This window comes from Alosa pseudoharengus, unplaced genomic scaffold, assembly GCF_046254945.1.
Source record: "Alosa pseudoharengus isolate Yale_2024_CS ecotype anadromous, Long Island Sound unplaced genomic scaffold, YU_APseudo_1.1 YU_APseudo_1.1_scf_7, whole genome shotgun sequence".
Classification (NCBI taxonomy): domain Eukaryota; kingdom Metazoa; phylum Chordata; class Actinopteri; order Clupeiformes; family Clupeidae; genus Alosa; species Alosa pseudoharengus.
Window position 1 is genome coordinate 38,713,217 of NW_027468859.1, and position 12,346 is coordinate 38,725,562.

Here is a 12,346-nt window from a genome sequence, read left to right on the forward strand (position 1 = left end):
TGTGACTGTGTGTGTGTGTGTGTGTGTGTGTGTGTGTGTGTGTGCGCGCACAGCGGGGGTTTCACTGGCACGTTGCCATGGTTGCAAATGGGGGTCGCCTGGCAGAGGCTCAGGGAAACACTGGCACACAAAAAAGGCCCGAACGCGGCCTGACCCTATCCTCCCTCTGACCACTGTAGTCCACCGGATGGGCCGGACACTCGGCCTTCCTACAACTCCTCCCCAAAGCCCTCTGCCTCCAGAGAGAGACATTCTTTCATAAGAGAAAGACCCCCCCCCCCCCCCCCCGTTAAGGCACTCGCTCATCAGCTTGTGTAAGTGTCCTCTAGCTCAGGGCAGCTTTATAGAGCACTTTTTTAAGTGGGGATCACAAGCCCCACCACATCACCATCACAGGGCCTGACCGCACGTCAGTGCTGACCCCACCCCCTCTCCTCCCCAAACAGACATCAGCGCCGACCCCACCCCTCTCATCCCCAAACAGACATCAGCGCTGACCCCACCCCTCTCATCCCCAAACAGACATCAGCGCTGACCCCACCCCTCTCATCCCCAAACAGAGGATCCACTGACCCCACCCCTCTCATCCCCAAACAGAGGATCCACTGACCCCACCGCCGCCCCCTCCGTCACGCTAATCCCCCACAGGTGTGGCGGTGGTGGTGATGATGATAAAGACAGTGACGCTGCGCTGGCCAAGTACACTCCTGGGGCTGGGGAGTGTGATCGCTGGAGGGCGTGTGTGTGTGTGTGTGTGTGTGTGGGCATGTGTGTGTGTGTGTGTGTGTGTGTGTGTGTGTGTGTGTGTGTGTGTGTGTGTGTGGGCGTGTGTGGGTGAGGCGATTAGGCACGCTGCGGTGCTGGGTGGCAGCACGTGCCCATCAGGAGGGCCGCTGCCTGTGCCACGGCCGCTGCCGCTGCTCGGAGGATCATCTCCTTGTGAGCTCCATAATTAAGAGGCAGGAGGAGATTGCTTCACTCAGCTCAGCTCAGCGCCTTCATGCCCAGTGCTTTAGTCCTCCTCTTTGTGCGAGGATCTGGGCTTTTTCTGAGGGAGATTGTGTGTGTGTGTGTGTGTGTGTGGTGTGTGTGTGTGTGGTGTGTGTGTGTGTGTGTGCGTGTGTGGTGTGTGTGCGTGTGTGTGTTTCTGCAGGGCTATAGGTTTGACACAAGTGAGACACTAGGGACTGGTTGCTAATGCCCGTCTCCACGGCGCTGGAGGAGAGATGCTGTTGCCTGTGCGTGACCTTTCTATATGCATCCCTTCAGTGAGTGAGCTGCTCCAGGCATGAGAGTTAAAATGGCGCCTTTCAAGATGGGATTAGGGACTGTGAGATATAGCCAGGGCATTAACCCTACCCATCCCTGTTTCACTCCCACCCCCACCCCTATCCTCTCTCTCTCTCTCTCTCTCTCTCTCTCTCTCTCTCTCACACTCTTTCCTATCCTCTCTCTATTCCCTTGCTTCTTGTCTCTACAGTATTCTTGGGAAGCAGCTTCGCTCTGAGCCGCTGCGTTCCGCTCAGGCTCCTCCAGGATCACAACACGACCCTGAGCTCCGCGTGGCCCTGCACTGCCCAGGAAGGCCGCTGCCGCCGGCACTCAGCTCGCCTGTCAGTCAGGCCGGCCGCGGGCTGGGCGGGGCCTCCGCGGTGGCACCATTGTGTCAGAGCGGCTCAGCGTCAGGGGCTGCCAGGCCCTGCACAGGCTAGCACACGCACTTCATCGCTAGCTCCCTGGCTGGCTGGCTGACCGGGGATGGCGATGGGGCCCGCGTGCTTCTGGCCAGGCTGTGTCCCAAACAGAGCAGCTGAGAAGGAGCGCAGCTGCTGGGCTGCAGGAGTAGCTGCCAGCTCCCTGCCTCGGCCTCCTCCAGGCCGCTGCCGGACAGCTTCTCCTTAATAGCCTCTCTTTGGGGGATTAGCGCACCGGCCACGCTCAGCTCTGTCTCTGTCAGTCCCTTTTACTGGCCAGCTTTCTCTAGCTCTCCACTGTCTGTGCCTACTGCTCAATGTCTCTCTCTTTATGTGGGCTTTCCTCTCTTCCTTTCTGCCTCTCTCCATCTCAGAGCTTTCTGAGGAGCACACACAAGAGACCAGCAGCAGTGTAGCAACAACAGACCATGGCATGCTAATGACATTTGGGGAATTGTAAAGACACAAGGCAAAATAACAATGTGGAGTGAGAGTGCTCTGTGTTAAGATCTTGAATAGTTCCTGAACTGTTTCTGGTTAAACTAACCTCAACTCTGAAGTGACACAATTTCACACGATAACAAATGAGAGCAAGGATTATTGTTGACTGACAGATGATGCCAGCACACGGTTCCCCAAATTGACTGTTTCAATGACTGTTTACCTATGTACTGTATGTACAGACTAGCTGTTCTAGCCACAGATCTTGTAAATGCTAATCTTAACGGGTGATTTTGATCATCTTTTATAATCTCCCTGATCAGAGTGTACTACAAAACTAGACGCAAACACAACAGATCCAACAAATGGCATTAGTAGTGCACTGTAGTCTGGACGACATCAGCCAGAGCAGAGGTTAAGCTCTGGATCCAGAGAGGATGAGACCATGCTGCCGTGTTTGGATAGCACAGCTGAACATGGCCGTTTATGATTATTTTAGAAAACCGTTTGCTGACACGATACTTGACCTTGTGCAAATAAAGCAGCTGTGTCCGCCGCCTGACCCCGTGACCTCCACACCCGCGCTCCCATGAACCCCCTCGGGACGCTTGGGCCTCGTTCCCTCCTCCGCAGTGTTGGCCAGCTGACTGGACCATTCGTCTGATGCCTGGTCAGACAAAAGCCATTACCAGCCTACTAAATGCCTCAATGGGATTAGCCAGACTACATCACCTGTTGTTTCAAACAGCCCTGCGCCTAATCTCTTCAATCTGATCCAACACGGATCCCAGGATCTAATAGTGATCTTAGAGAAGATGACGAGCTATGCTGCGGCTTACACAAAGTGTAGCAGAATAAGAACAAATGAATTCACAACTCGCTTTATTCCAAATCCCTTAAAAGCGATGGATCACAGCTGTCAGAGGTGTTGCTCAAGGCAGGACTGACTGACACGTCCGTCCGGCTGGCTCAAGGTCAGCTGTGAGATGTGAGGGGAGACGTGTGTGCTGTTCTGTCCTGCCACACAGGAGCCTCAGGCCACGTCACGTTCGCATTCCCTGCTCCCGCGTGAAGGACAGTGGCCCACAGCAGCAAAGGCACTGCTGTCCCCAGGAGACCACACTGCAGACAATACTGCTGCCCAAACAATCCAGCCACAGAGGAAACATGTCCAACACAAAGAAACTGACTAGATGACTGGCATTTATTTGTTTTGGTGGCTGGTGGTACCGATGTACAATGTACAAATAAAATGTCTCTTAAAACTGCACCCTTGCTGTCTTCACAGTTCTTTGTGTGTTCATGCGCCTTTAAATCTTTTTTATCCAAAATTTCTAAATTAACTCCAAGGTCTTGGAGGTCATTCACACCCAAGAAAGGAAGGCCTCAGTATCGCCTGCTAGCCCAGTGAATGCATGCTGCCAGGCCGGAACACAGAAGTGCATTCTATTGTTCTCCAAGGCGGCTGGGTTTCCGTGGCTTCCTCCCTTCCTGCGCTGAGGTAAGCCTGCAGGCTGTAGGGCTAGCGCCAAGCAAAGCATCTTATCTGAGCGCGTGCGGAACGACAAACACAGCTGCTCTGGTTCAACTTTCGGCTCTCGTCAACTGAGGTCCATCTGTAGCCTATAACCTGTGGCACTGCCCCGCACCTCACGCTAGGCCTCACTACAACAGCTGGAGAAGAAAAGCAGAAAAAAAAGGCCGTGGAAGACCAAGTGCAAGACTCAAATGTGAGACAGCAAGAAAGAGAGAGGGAGAGGGAGAGAGAGAGAGAGAGAAGACAGAGAGACGCCTTACAGGATGTCATTGCGGCACATAAGCCCCTGACTAAATGAAATAGCACAGCGATCCACCTCATTCAAATCACACATTTAGTGGATCAATCTAATCCCCTGTAAAGCCTTTGTGTGGAGAGGCAAGCTGTGGGGAACAGCAGTAAATGAAGTGCAAGAAAATGAGACGGACATAAAAATGAACTGCCATGTTCCAACAGGCGTAAAGACCCAATTCTGGCTGAAAACGGAAGAGTCAGCGATTAAACACAAAAAAAAGTGCAAGCCCTTACCAGTGCCCGTATTCCTGTCAGTGAAAGCATCCAGTTACATAAAGTTAAAGTCTGCGTGCCACGTGTCCTCTCTCTGCCAACAGTGACCGTTCTCACCCTCAAACATGGAACCCTAGTAGTTGAATTTCTCTCTGCGTTTGGCATACCACATTGACTGTAAATGTGGAAATACAACAGGGGCATCTTACAGACCAAAGAGCAGAGGAAACCCAGTCATGCTGTTGTTGTGGGGCCGTGCAGACTGCACAGGTCGTAAGTGTTGCACTCTGCCCACCATCGGCATCTTGGTGGGAGCCGTAGCTGCGACAACCTCGAGCCTCTTTATGCAGGATGCGGTTAACCTTGACAGTGAAAAAAAAAATTCCACTTTCTGCAGTCCTGTGTACAACATGCAGAGGAAGATCATAATGTGAGCTATATGTCTGCATAGCACACGACAAGGAGGCCTGATCACTGGTTGGACATTAGGCTGAGGGAAATGTCAACACACACAACTCATCCATGATGACACACACACACATATGGCATGACTCAGAGATGGGCTCATTTCAGAGGAAAGGGTGTCACTAGTTGGCGTCTAAAAAAATGTCCTGTCACTGTAAGGCCCATAAAGGACACACACACACACACACACACACACACACACACACAATCACACATTGTCTCGCACCACAGGCTCCTGAGGCTGGCACAGCAGTGGCCCTAACAGGCAACCCTGACTCATGCCCATCCATCACACACACACACACACACACACACACACACACACACACATACACACACACACACACACACACACATACACACACACACACACACACACACAGACACACACACACACACACTGTGCTCCATCCACTGGGCTGCGTTGCTAGGCGACTGGATTCCACTGCACATAGTGTGCTACGCTACACACAGAATGCTGTGAGATGAGACTTTTCCTCCCAGCTCATTACACCAGCGATAACGCAATGCCACACAACAGAACAGAGGTGTCTGGTGTCTGTTACACATACTCACACACACACAAACACACACAAAAAAGATACACACACATACATGCACACACACACACTAACAGACATGCACACACACACACACACACACACACAAACACACACACACACACAAACAAAATCACATACACACGCACATACATACACACACACACACATACATACACACACTCACACACACACATACACACATACACACACATACACATACACACAGACACACACACACACACACACACACACACACACACACACACACACACACACACACACACACACACACACACACACACACACACACACACACACACACACACACACACACACAGACTTACTGGCATCTATCCAGCTGTGAATCTCTGGAGAAGACTCTACACATCACAGCGCACGTAAACACCCCCCCCCCCCCAACCCCCCTATGCAGAACGCACACAGGAAGTGGAAAACAATAACCGACCATGTCCTGATCGGCTTTGCATTGTTGCAGTTGAAAAGCAGCACCCTGTACCTATCTAAAGAGTAGACAGGAGAATCCCATTCTGTTGGAGGATAATCTGTAAGCCCCCCCTCCCTCCTCTCCACCCAGTGACTGACAGGTGAGGTAGGATGTCATTTGTTACAAGTCATTCCTGATCTCTTACAGAGTTAATACTTACAGTTTTGCCAATTGCTTACACACTAAAGACTTAGCTTAGACCAAAGCTTCAAAATACATTGTAACCAAACCTTATAAACACATTTTCTGCTTTGCAATTTTGCAATTCTGCAACACACTTTACAAAATCCAACACACTGTTTCTCATATCAGACACTTGAAATCTATTGTAATCATTGGCAAAACACTTCTATTCAAAAGGCTGAAGGCAAAATTCAAAAGGGAAAACATATCTGGTAATTGGAAATACACACGCACACTCATATCTGAAAACACACAGGAAACTGAACACCAATCAGTCTTAACCTTAGCACTACAAATAGACCTCAGGTAAGCCATTGTGTACATGTATAATGCCACAGATTTGCAATTGCTCCCTTATAATCCTTAAGCCAGGTGGGTTGGTCAGTACCATATGAAGGGAAGAAGTCATTGTAATTGGTGGCAAGGCACACCAACCAAGTTAGAAAGTTAGAAATAACTTTTGTACATTTTGTGTTTTATAACCCTGTTTATGTCTATTATGCATATGCAGGAATAATAGATAATACAGTACTAGAATTCTCACACAGGAAGTGACTTGATTTCCTTTCTTTTCCAAATGTCACACTCATTTACCAGTGCCTCAAACTCATTCCTCACATGTGCAAACACTCATTGATGTACTGGACACTGACTGATCATTGCCAGAGTAATAGGCCTATAAATAGATATACACCCAACTGTCCACCCCCACCAACACACACACACACACAAAAACATATCTTTCTTTGAAAAAATCAGCTTTGTCAAAAATGTGTTTGGCTTCTGTCCAACTATGTGGTGGTTGTTGTATTTTGCTTTGGATTTTTTGCAAATGATTTGGAAAAATAAATGTTTTTGTTTTTAATATTGCTTACATGTTTACTGTGTATACAACTTCTCTTGCCAGATTACTTTGACTCAGAACACAGAAGAGCTAGAAGGTTTGTCCAGTGTGTGAGCACATCCAAAAATGTATTAGCCTATGAAAAAAGTGTTTACAATGTGAAGCATATGCTTGCTTTTGAGATGTGTTTATATTTTGAATGCAGTGTTTCATTTTGCTGGATATATGAGAGAATTTTGAATTTTGTGTGAGGAATAGTTGGATTTGAAAGTGTTTTCTGCATTGTCTGTCTTTCCATTTGATCAGCCATCCAGCGATGCGTGTAAGTTGAAGTGTAAGATGAGTGTGAGTGTATACTCAGAGATACACTGGAGCAGTTAGATGGCTTGACTCAGGTGTAATGCCAAATAACCCAGTTATGGGTTATTTACAGTTCAAGAAGAGTTTTCACACAATGAGCCAAATTCTGAAAATAGCATGTAAGCTATTGGCAAAAAAAAGGTAGTATAAAGATTTTAAGAAAGTGACTGTTAGGCAAAATACAGATACACCCTTCCTAAGGGTGAGTCTGTAGTATTATTCTTTGTTAATTCTCAAAATGTGTAATGTTAACTACAAGGTAAATGTTTAATTTCTACAAACACTACTTATTAGATAAAACGTTATCACTAATACCAATAGACCACTACACTCCAAGACACAGTGGACTTTGCTGAGGGTTGATGAGAGGGTAAGTTGTGGGGTCAGTTCTGGCTATTCTGAGCTCTGTTGATTGGCCAGACCACAATGGTAGCAGCGATAATGATGTCAGGGGGAAAACAGTCCTCCCATGAACTCAAAGAACTTTCCAGATCTTTCCAGATGCCGAGGTCGCCGCGAGCATTCTCAGTGCATACCTCCCCCTTTAGATGGCACGCCAGAACATCTGCATGGAAGCCCACAGCCCACAATCAACCAGCTCTTTAATCCGCCTCTCATTGGGTAACCGAGAGGAAGAGACTCCTTGCCATAAGCATCAAAAACACAGCACTACTCTGAGAGAGCCCTGATGCTTTTATAGCGATGAACTCATACGATAAAATGGACGATGGCTGAATAATGACAGATTCTGACGTGATGGGGGCTGCAGAGCTGTTCTGAGGTCAGGGGGTGCAGGCTGACACCCACCGTAATGAAGTCATGGGGAAAAGCTCCAGTGACAGCTGCTGATCCAGACTCTGCTGCCCAGGGATCGGTCACACTTTCACAGCCGTGACCAGCCCGGCCTCATCCCAAAAAAACAAATCAGCTCCACACACAGCCCTCAACCCCTTCGGAGGCTGCCGCTCGCTGTTGCTCCTGGCCGGACCGCAGAGTGCTGCCCGTTGATTCCTTTAGACGGAGGCTCCATCAGAGCTGGAGCTGGAGCGCACTCAGCGTCTGTGGGCAGCGAGGCTCGTTTTCAGCCGCCTCAAACCGCGGCGGGCAGTTAAAGACACGCCGCTCAGACTGGGCCTGATCTGCCCTCAAGATGGGACTCTGAAACTCTGCCATTTAACTCCACGGCTCATGACTGCACTCTGGACACAAATAGACACAAATCAATATGGATGAGGTCACCTGGGGACATTATCTTTAATAATAATTTCTATCATTTATCCTGTCAGTTGGCCATGATAGGCGGAAAATGTTGTGCTGGCCTCGGCAGACGGTCGGCTGGGGATGCACAGAAGCGCACAAATTTGATCAATCGTTAGTCAATGGTGAAGCCATTTGGGCGGGTCGATTCTGGGTGGGCCAGGCTTTCATCAAGCAGACGTAATGGACTTCGCCTCCCTTACATGGCTCCGCATTTTATTCTTTATGCAAGTTCTCCAACTCCCCCTGCCTCACTGCAAAAATTACTCAGGCAACGGGCTGGACAGCCACAGTATGCCCCAAGGACCAGTCCATTCCTCCCGTTATTCAGCTGACAAACGATCGCTCCCCAGCTCCCTTTGTAATTAGGCGCCGGCGACGTCACCCACCTCTGCGCTTGTGGACCACTGGTGATGTCTGCAGCCCATTAGCAACAGCACGGCGAGCGCCTCCAGTCACAGGAAACAAACAGCACATCAAAGCGCGCCTGCCCTCCCCGAGCCTGCGCTACGCTTGGATTCCACTTCCATTGGTGTACGCCTGCCGCTCCAATCCACTCTCAAGCCCCCCCCCCCCCCCCCCCACCCCCCCACGAATGACACCGTGTCCTCATTTAGCAGATTGCCTTCCTACGATTCCCCACCAGAGGATTGGAGCAGCAGGCCGTAATGGTAAGGCCACTGCAGGAAGCAGTGAGAGCGACAGCAGCGAGGAGCTGTAAGCGCATCGACATGTGTGAGGAGGGACTGCAGTCTGTGAACGCAATCATTCCACACAATGACCTAAATGAGCTCAGTTGAATCAAGACCCAGAGAAGACGTTTTTTTTGTTCGTTCCAGAGACACAGACTGTGTGTACATTCAACAACTGTGCATGTTTCAATGTTCTCCTCTCCAGGATTATTCAGATTCTTGGATGCCACCCTGAAGATGTTTATTTTGGGGAAGCAGGCATTCAAAACCCGCAGGAGCAGTTGTAAAACACTACACCCTATCTTTTACTGGGATGCAGGGGCCGGTCTTAACACCACTCCTAAAAAAAATGTACAAGAATAAGCTGGTTACGTCTTCTTGGCACACTCTAGGGAAGAGAAAGACAGAAAAAAAAACGGGCTCAGTAAATCTAAATCGGATCAAGTGTGGCCCAATATCTGTTTTGAGCTACGCTGGAGGAACGCCCCCATGAAGTAAAAAGATCTGAATGTGATTCATCCTGCTTTTTTTCTAAAGATCCCTTAATCCTGGAGAAGCGATATTAAGTGAAAATGATGTCACGTCTTCTGTGGGGGTGTTTTCTGCTCTCTCTCTCAGGGGGCTGCTGTGGAGGAGCTCCAGATTAGGCTCTTTCACGAGCCCGCCGCATCCCCACTCAGGGGCGCTAGGGCCGCAGCCCGCGTCTCAGAGACCCCATTGTCACCGCCGGCCGATGCCCCACAATGCGCCAATCGATGTGTGAAGTCATCGGCCACGCCCCCGCGGCGACTCCAGGTTTTTATTTTCTTAAACATGCCTGACAATGTACCTGTCATGGCCGACTGGAAGGCTGCGCGGTAAGTCTCGGCCGAACAATGGCTCTGGCCAGCTGCTGTGGGCCAGCCCCATCGTACCCGGGAGAGGGGCCTTTTCAAGTCCGGCCATAAAACTAGCGGAGGCTGTCACTGAGGCATGCCCAGTGCATTCAACCCTGTGTGGGTATTGCAGCCATATGTTCACATGCGGCCAGATTAGACCCCCTAGAAGAGCAGCAACGATTCTCAACACACTCATGCAAAACTAGGCCAGGCTAATGTGCAGCTTTAGAACTGTGTGAAAAAAGAGAGAAAAAATCCCTCTATCTATAGATACAGATATAAACATAGATAGACATATAGGCTATATCTACGCCTTAAGTCCTCCTTTAGTAGGGCACGCTACAGTGGTGCATGATGGGAGTGTGACTGGGGCGGGACAATCAAGATGAGACACCAGCACACACATCCTGCTTAGTCACAAACACCTTCCCACACTCAACCTCACAGTCTTGGGGACTTCCTCCCTATCGAGTGTGACGCATATAGAGGTACAGTGTTTTACTGCAGTCTGTCTTACAGAGTAACCAAGGCCCCAGAGCATGCGTCCTATACTCTCACACACACACACACACACACACACACACACATTTAATTCATTTATTTGGGATGACCAATATTGATTACAACAACACAGCATTCCAAATATTAATAAAGAGCCCATTTGTGTCTCACACAGCAACACAAACACTGTGCAAGTGCTTACAGCTTTACAGGTAAATCAGGATAAATACATGTACATATGATCAGCTAAATCAGTGGATAAATACATATGATCAGCTAAATCAGTGGATAAATACATATTATCAGGGGTAGAGATACACACACACACACACACACACACACACACACACATGCTGGAATGGGGAGGTCCAGACTAGTTCCAGACATGAAAAACGCAAACAAAACCCGACCTTAATAAAGCAGGGTAGAAATCGGTAAACAACCAAACCACTGGCCCCAATACAGAGGTAAACAGGCGCCCGACCTCAAAAATGGCCCCAGTGAAACATAAACTCATGTGGGGAGGGGAGCTCCGGAAATGAGGGCAAACGCAGTCCTGTGTGTGTGTCTGTGTGCACGTGCGTGCGTGCTTGCATGCGTGTGTGTGTGTGTGTGTGTATGTGTGTGCGTTTATGCGTGTGCGCGTGTGTGTGTGTGTGTGTGTGTGTGTGTGTGTGTGTGTGTGTGTGTGTGTGTGTGTGTGTGTGTGTGTGTGCGTGTGTGTGTGTATGAGTCCTTGTTCAACAATATATTCCTGTCTACTTCTGTTAGGAAATTGAGGACTACATTGCATCCCCTCGTGTCCACTGGTGAACAGCAGGGGAGAGGCTTCCAGGGGACATCTCCACAGACTCCGACTCTATTACATCACTGTGGGTCAGTCCTCGCTCCACACCCTGGACACTCCTCCTGGGACACTCAGTGGGAGTCCTGAAAGAGCATCAGCAGTGCTGTTTATACCAGCTCCTTATTTAGGGACAGAGGCTCCAAACTCACTGGAGAGAGAGAGAGAGAGAAAACTCACTTTGTCTAGGTACTCCTACCCCTTGTATATGCCTGTGGAATTGCTTATGTCCTGATACATTTATGTAACAGCTGATTTGGCAATACTAATGTCCAACTATTTGTCATGCAAATAAAGCACTTTTTGAATTTGAATTTGAGAGAGAGAGAAATAGAGGGAGAGAGAGATTGAGAGAGAGAGGGAGAGGAAGAGCAGCTTCTCAGCAGGAGGCCTGGTGCTAAGGCCTCAGTAGATTTGAGAGAGAAAGAGAAGAAGAGAGTGTGAGAGAGATAGCGAGCGAGTGAATAAGAAAGAGCAAGAGGGAAAGAGAGAGAGAGAGATTGCTGAGAGAGTGAGCTTTGATGCTCTCCATGTCTGACATCTCTCAGTAGGGCTGCAGTGGCAGCAGTGCTGCAAAAGTACATGCAGGCGCTAGATGTGGCCATGTGTGTCAAACGCAATCCCCACCAGCAGTGTGTGTGTGTGCGTGCGTGTGTATGTGCATGTGTGCGAATGTGCATGTGTGTGTGTATGTGTGTGTGCACGTGAGTGTGTGTGTGTGTGTGTGTGTGTGTGTGTGTGTGTGTGTGTGTGTGTTTGTGTGTGTACAGTGTGTGTGTGTGCACTCGTGTGTGTGTGGGTGTGTGTATGCGGACTGGGCGTGGGCTGGGGGGTTTCTCGAGGGTGAGCTGTGTTCAGCACATGACCTGGCCTTGCGCCTCACAGCCACATCAGAGCCACGGCCCTGCCTGGTCTACAGCCAACCTCATGGGCATGTGCGGACGCTACGCTACGCTGGCCAGGCAGCTGCTTGCGGCTTACAGGAGCTAAAAACAGGCAGTGGACTCGGGGGGGGGGGGGGTCACCGTCAGGGGGGATGAGTCACTGGCTAAATGAAACCACAGAGAAAACACCA

General features: G+C 49.4%; 1 protein-coding gene across 4 annotated transcripts in view; it reads right to left on the reverse strand.

The window, feature by feature from the left end:
• fynb (FYN proto-oncogene, Src family tyrosine kinase b) overlaps positions 1 to 12,346 on the reverse strand; it is a 48,773-nt gene that overhangs the window by 29,019 nt on the left and 7,408 nt on the right. For 2 of the 4 annotated variants that reach the window (XM_076273153.1, XM_076273156.1), the window contains exon 1: positions 4,201 to 4,529. The exons of 1 other annotated variant lie outside the window; for it this stretch is intronic. The gene's annotated coding sequence lies outside the window, so the exon portion shown is untranslated. Of the gene's footprint in view, positions 1 to 4,200; positions 4,530 to 12,346 lie in introns of those variants that run through there. One more of the 4 variants, XM_076273155.1, reaches the window with a different exon arrangement.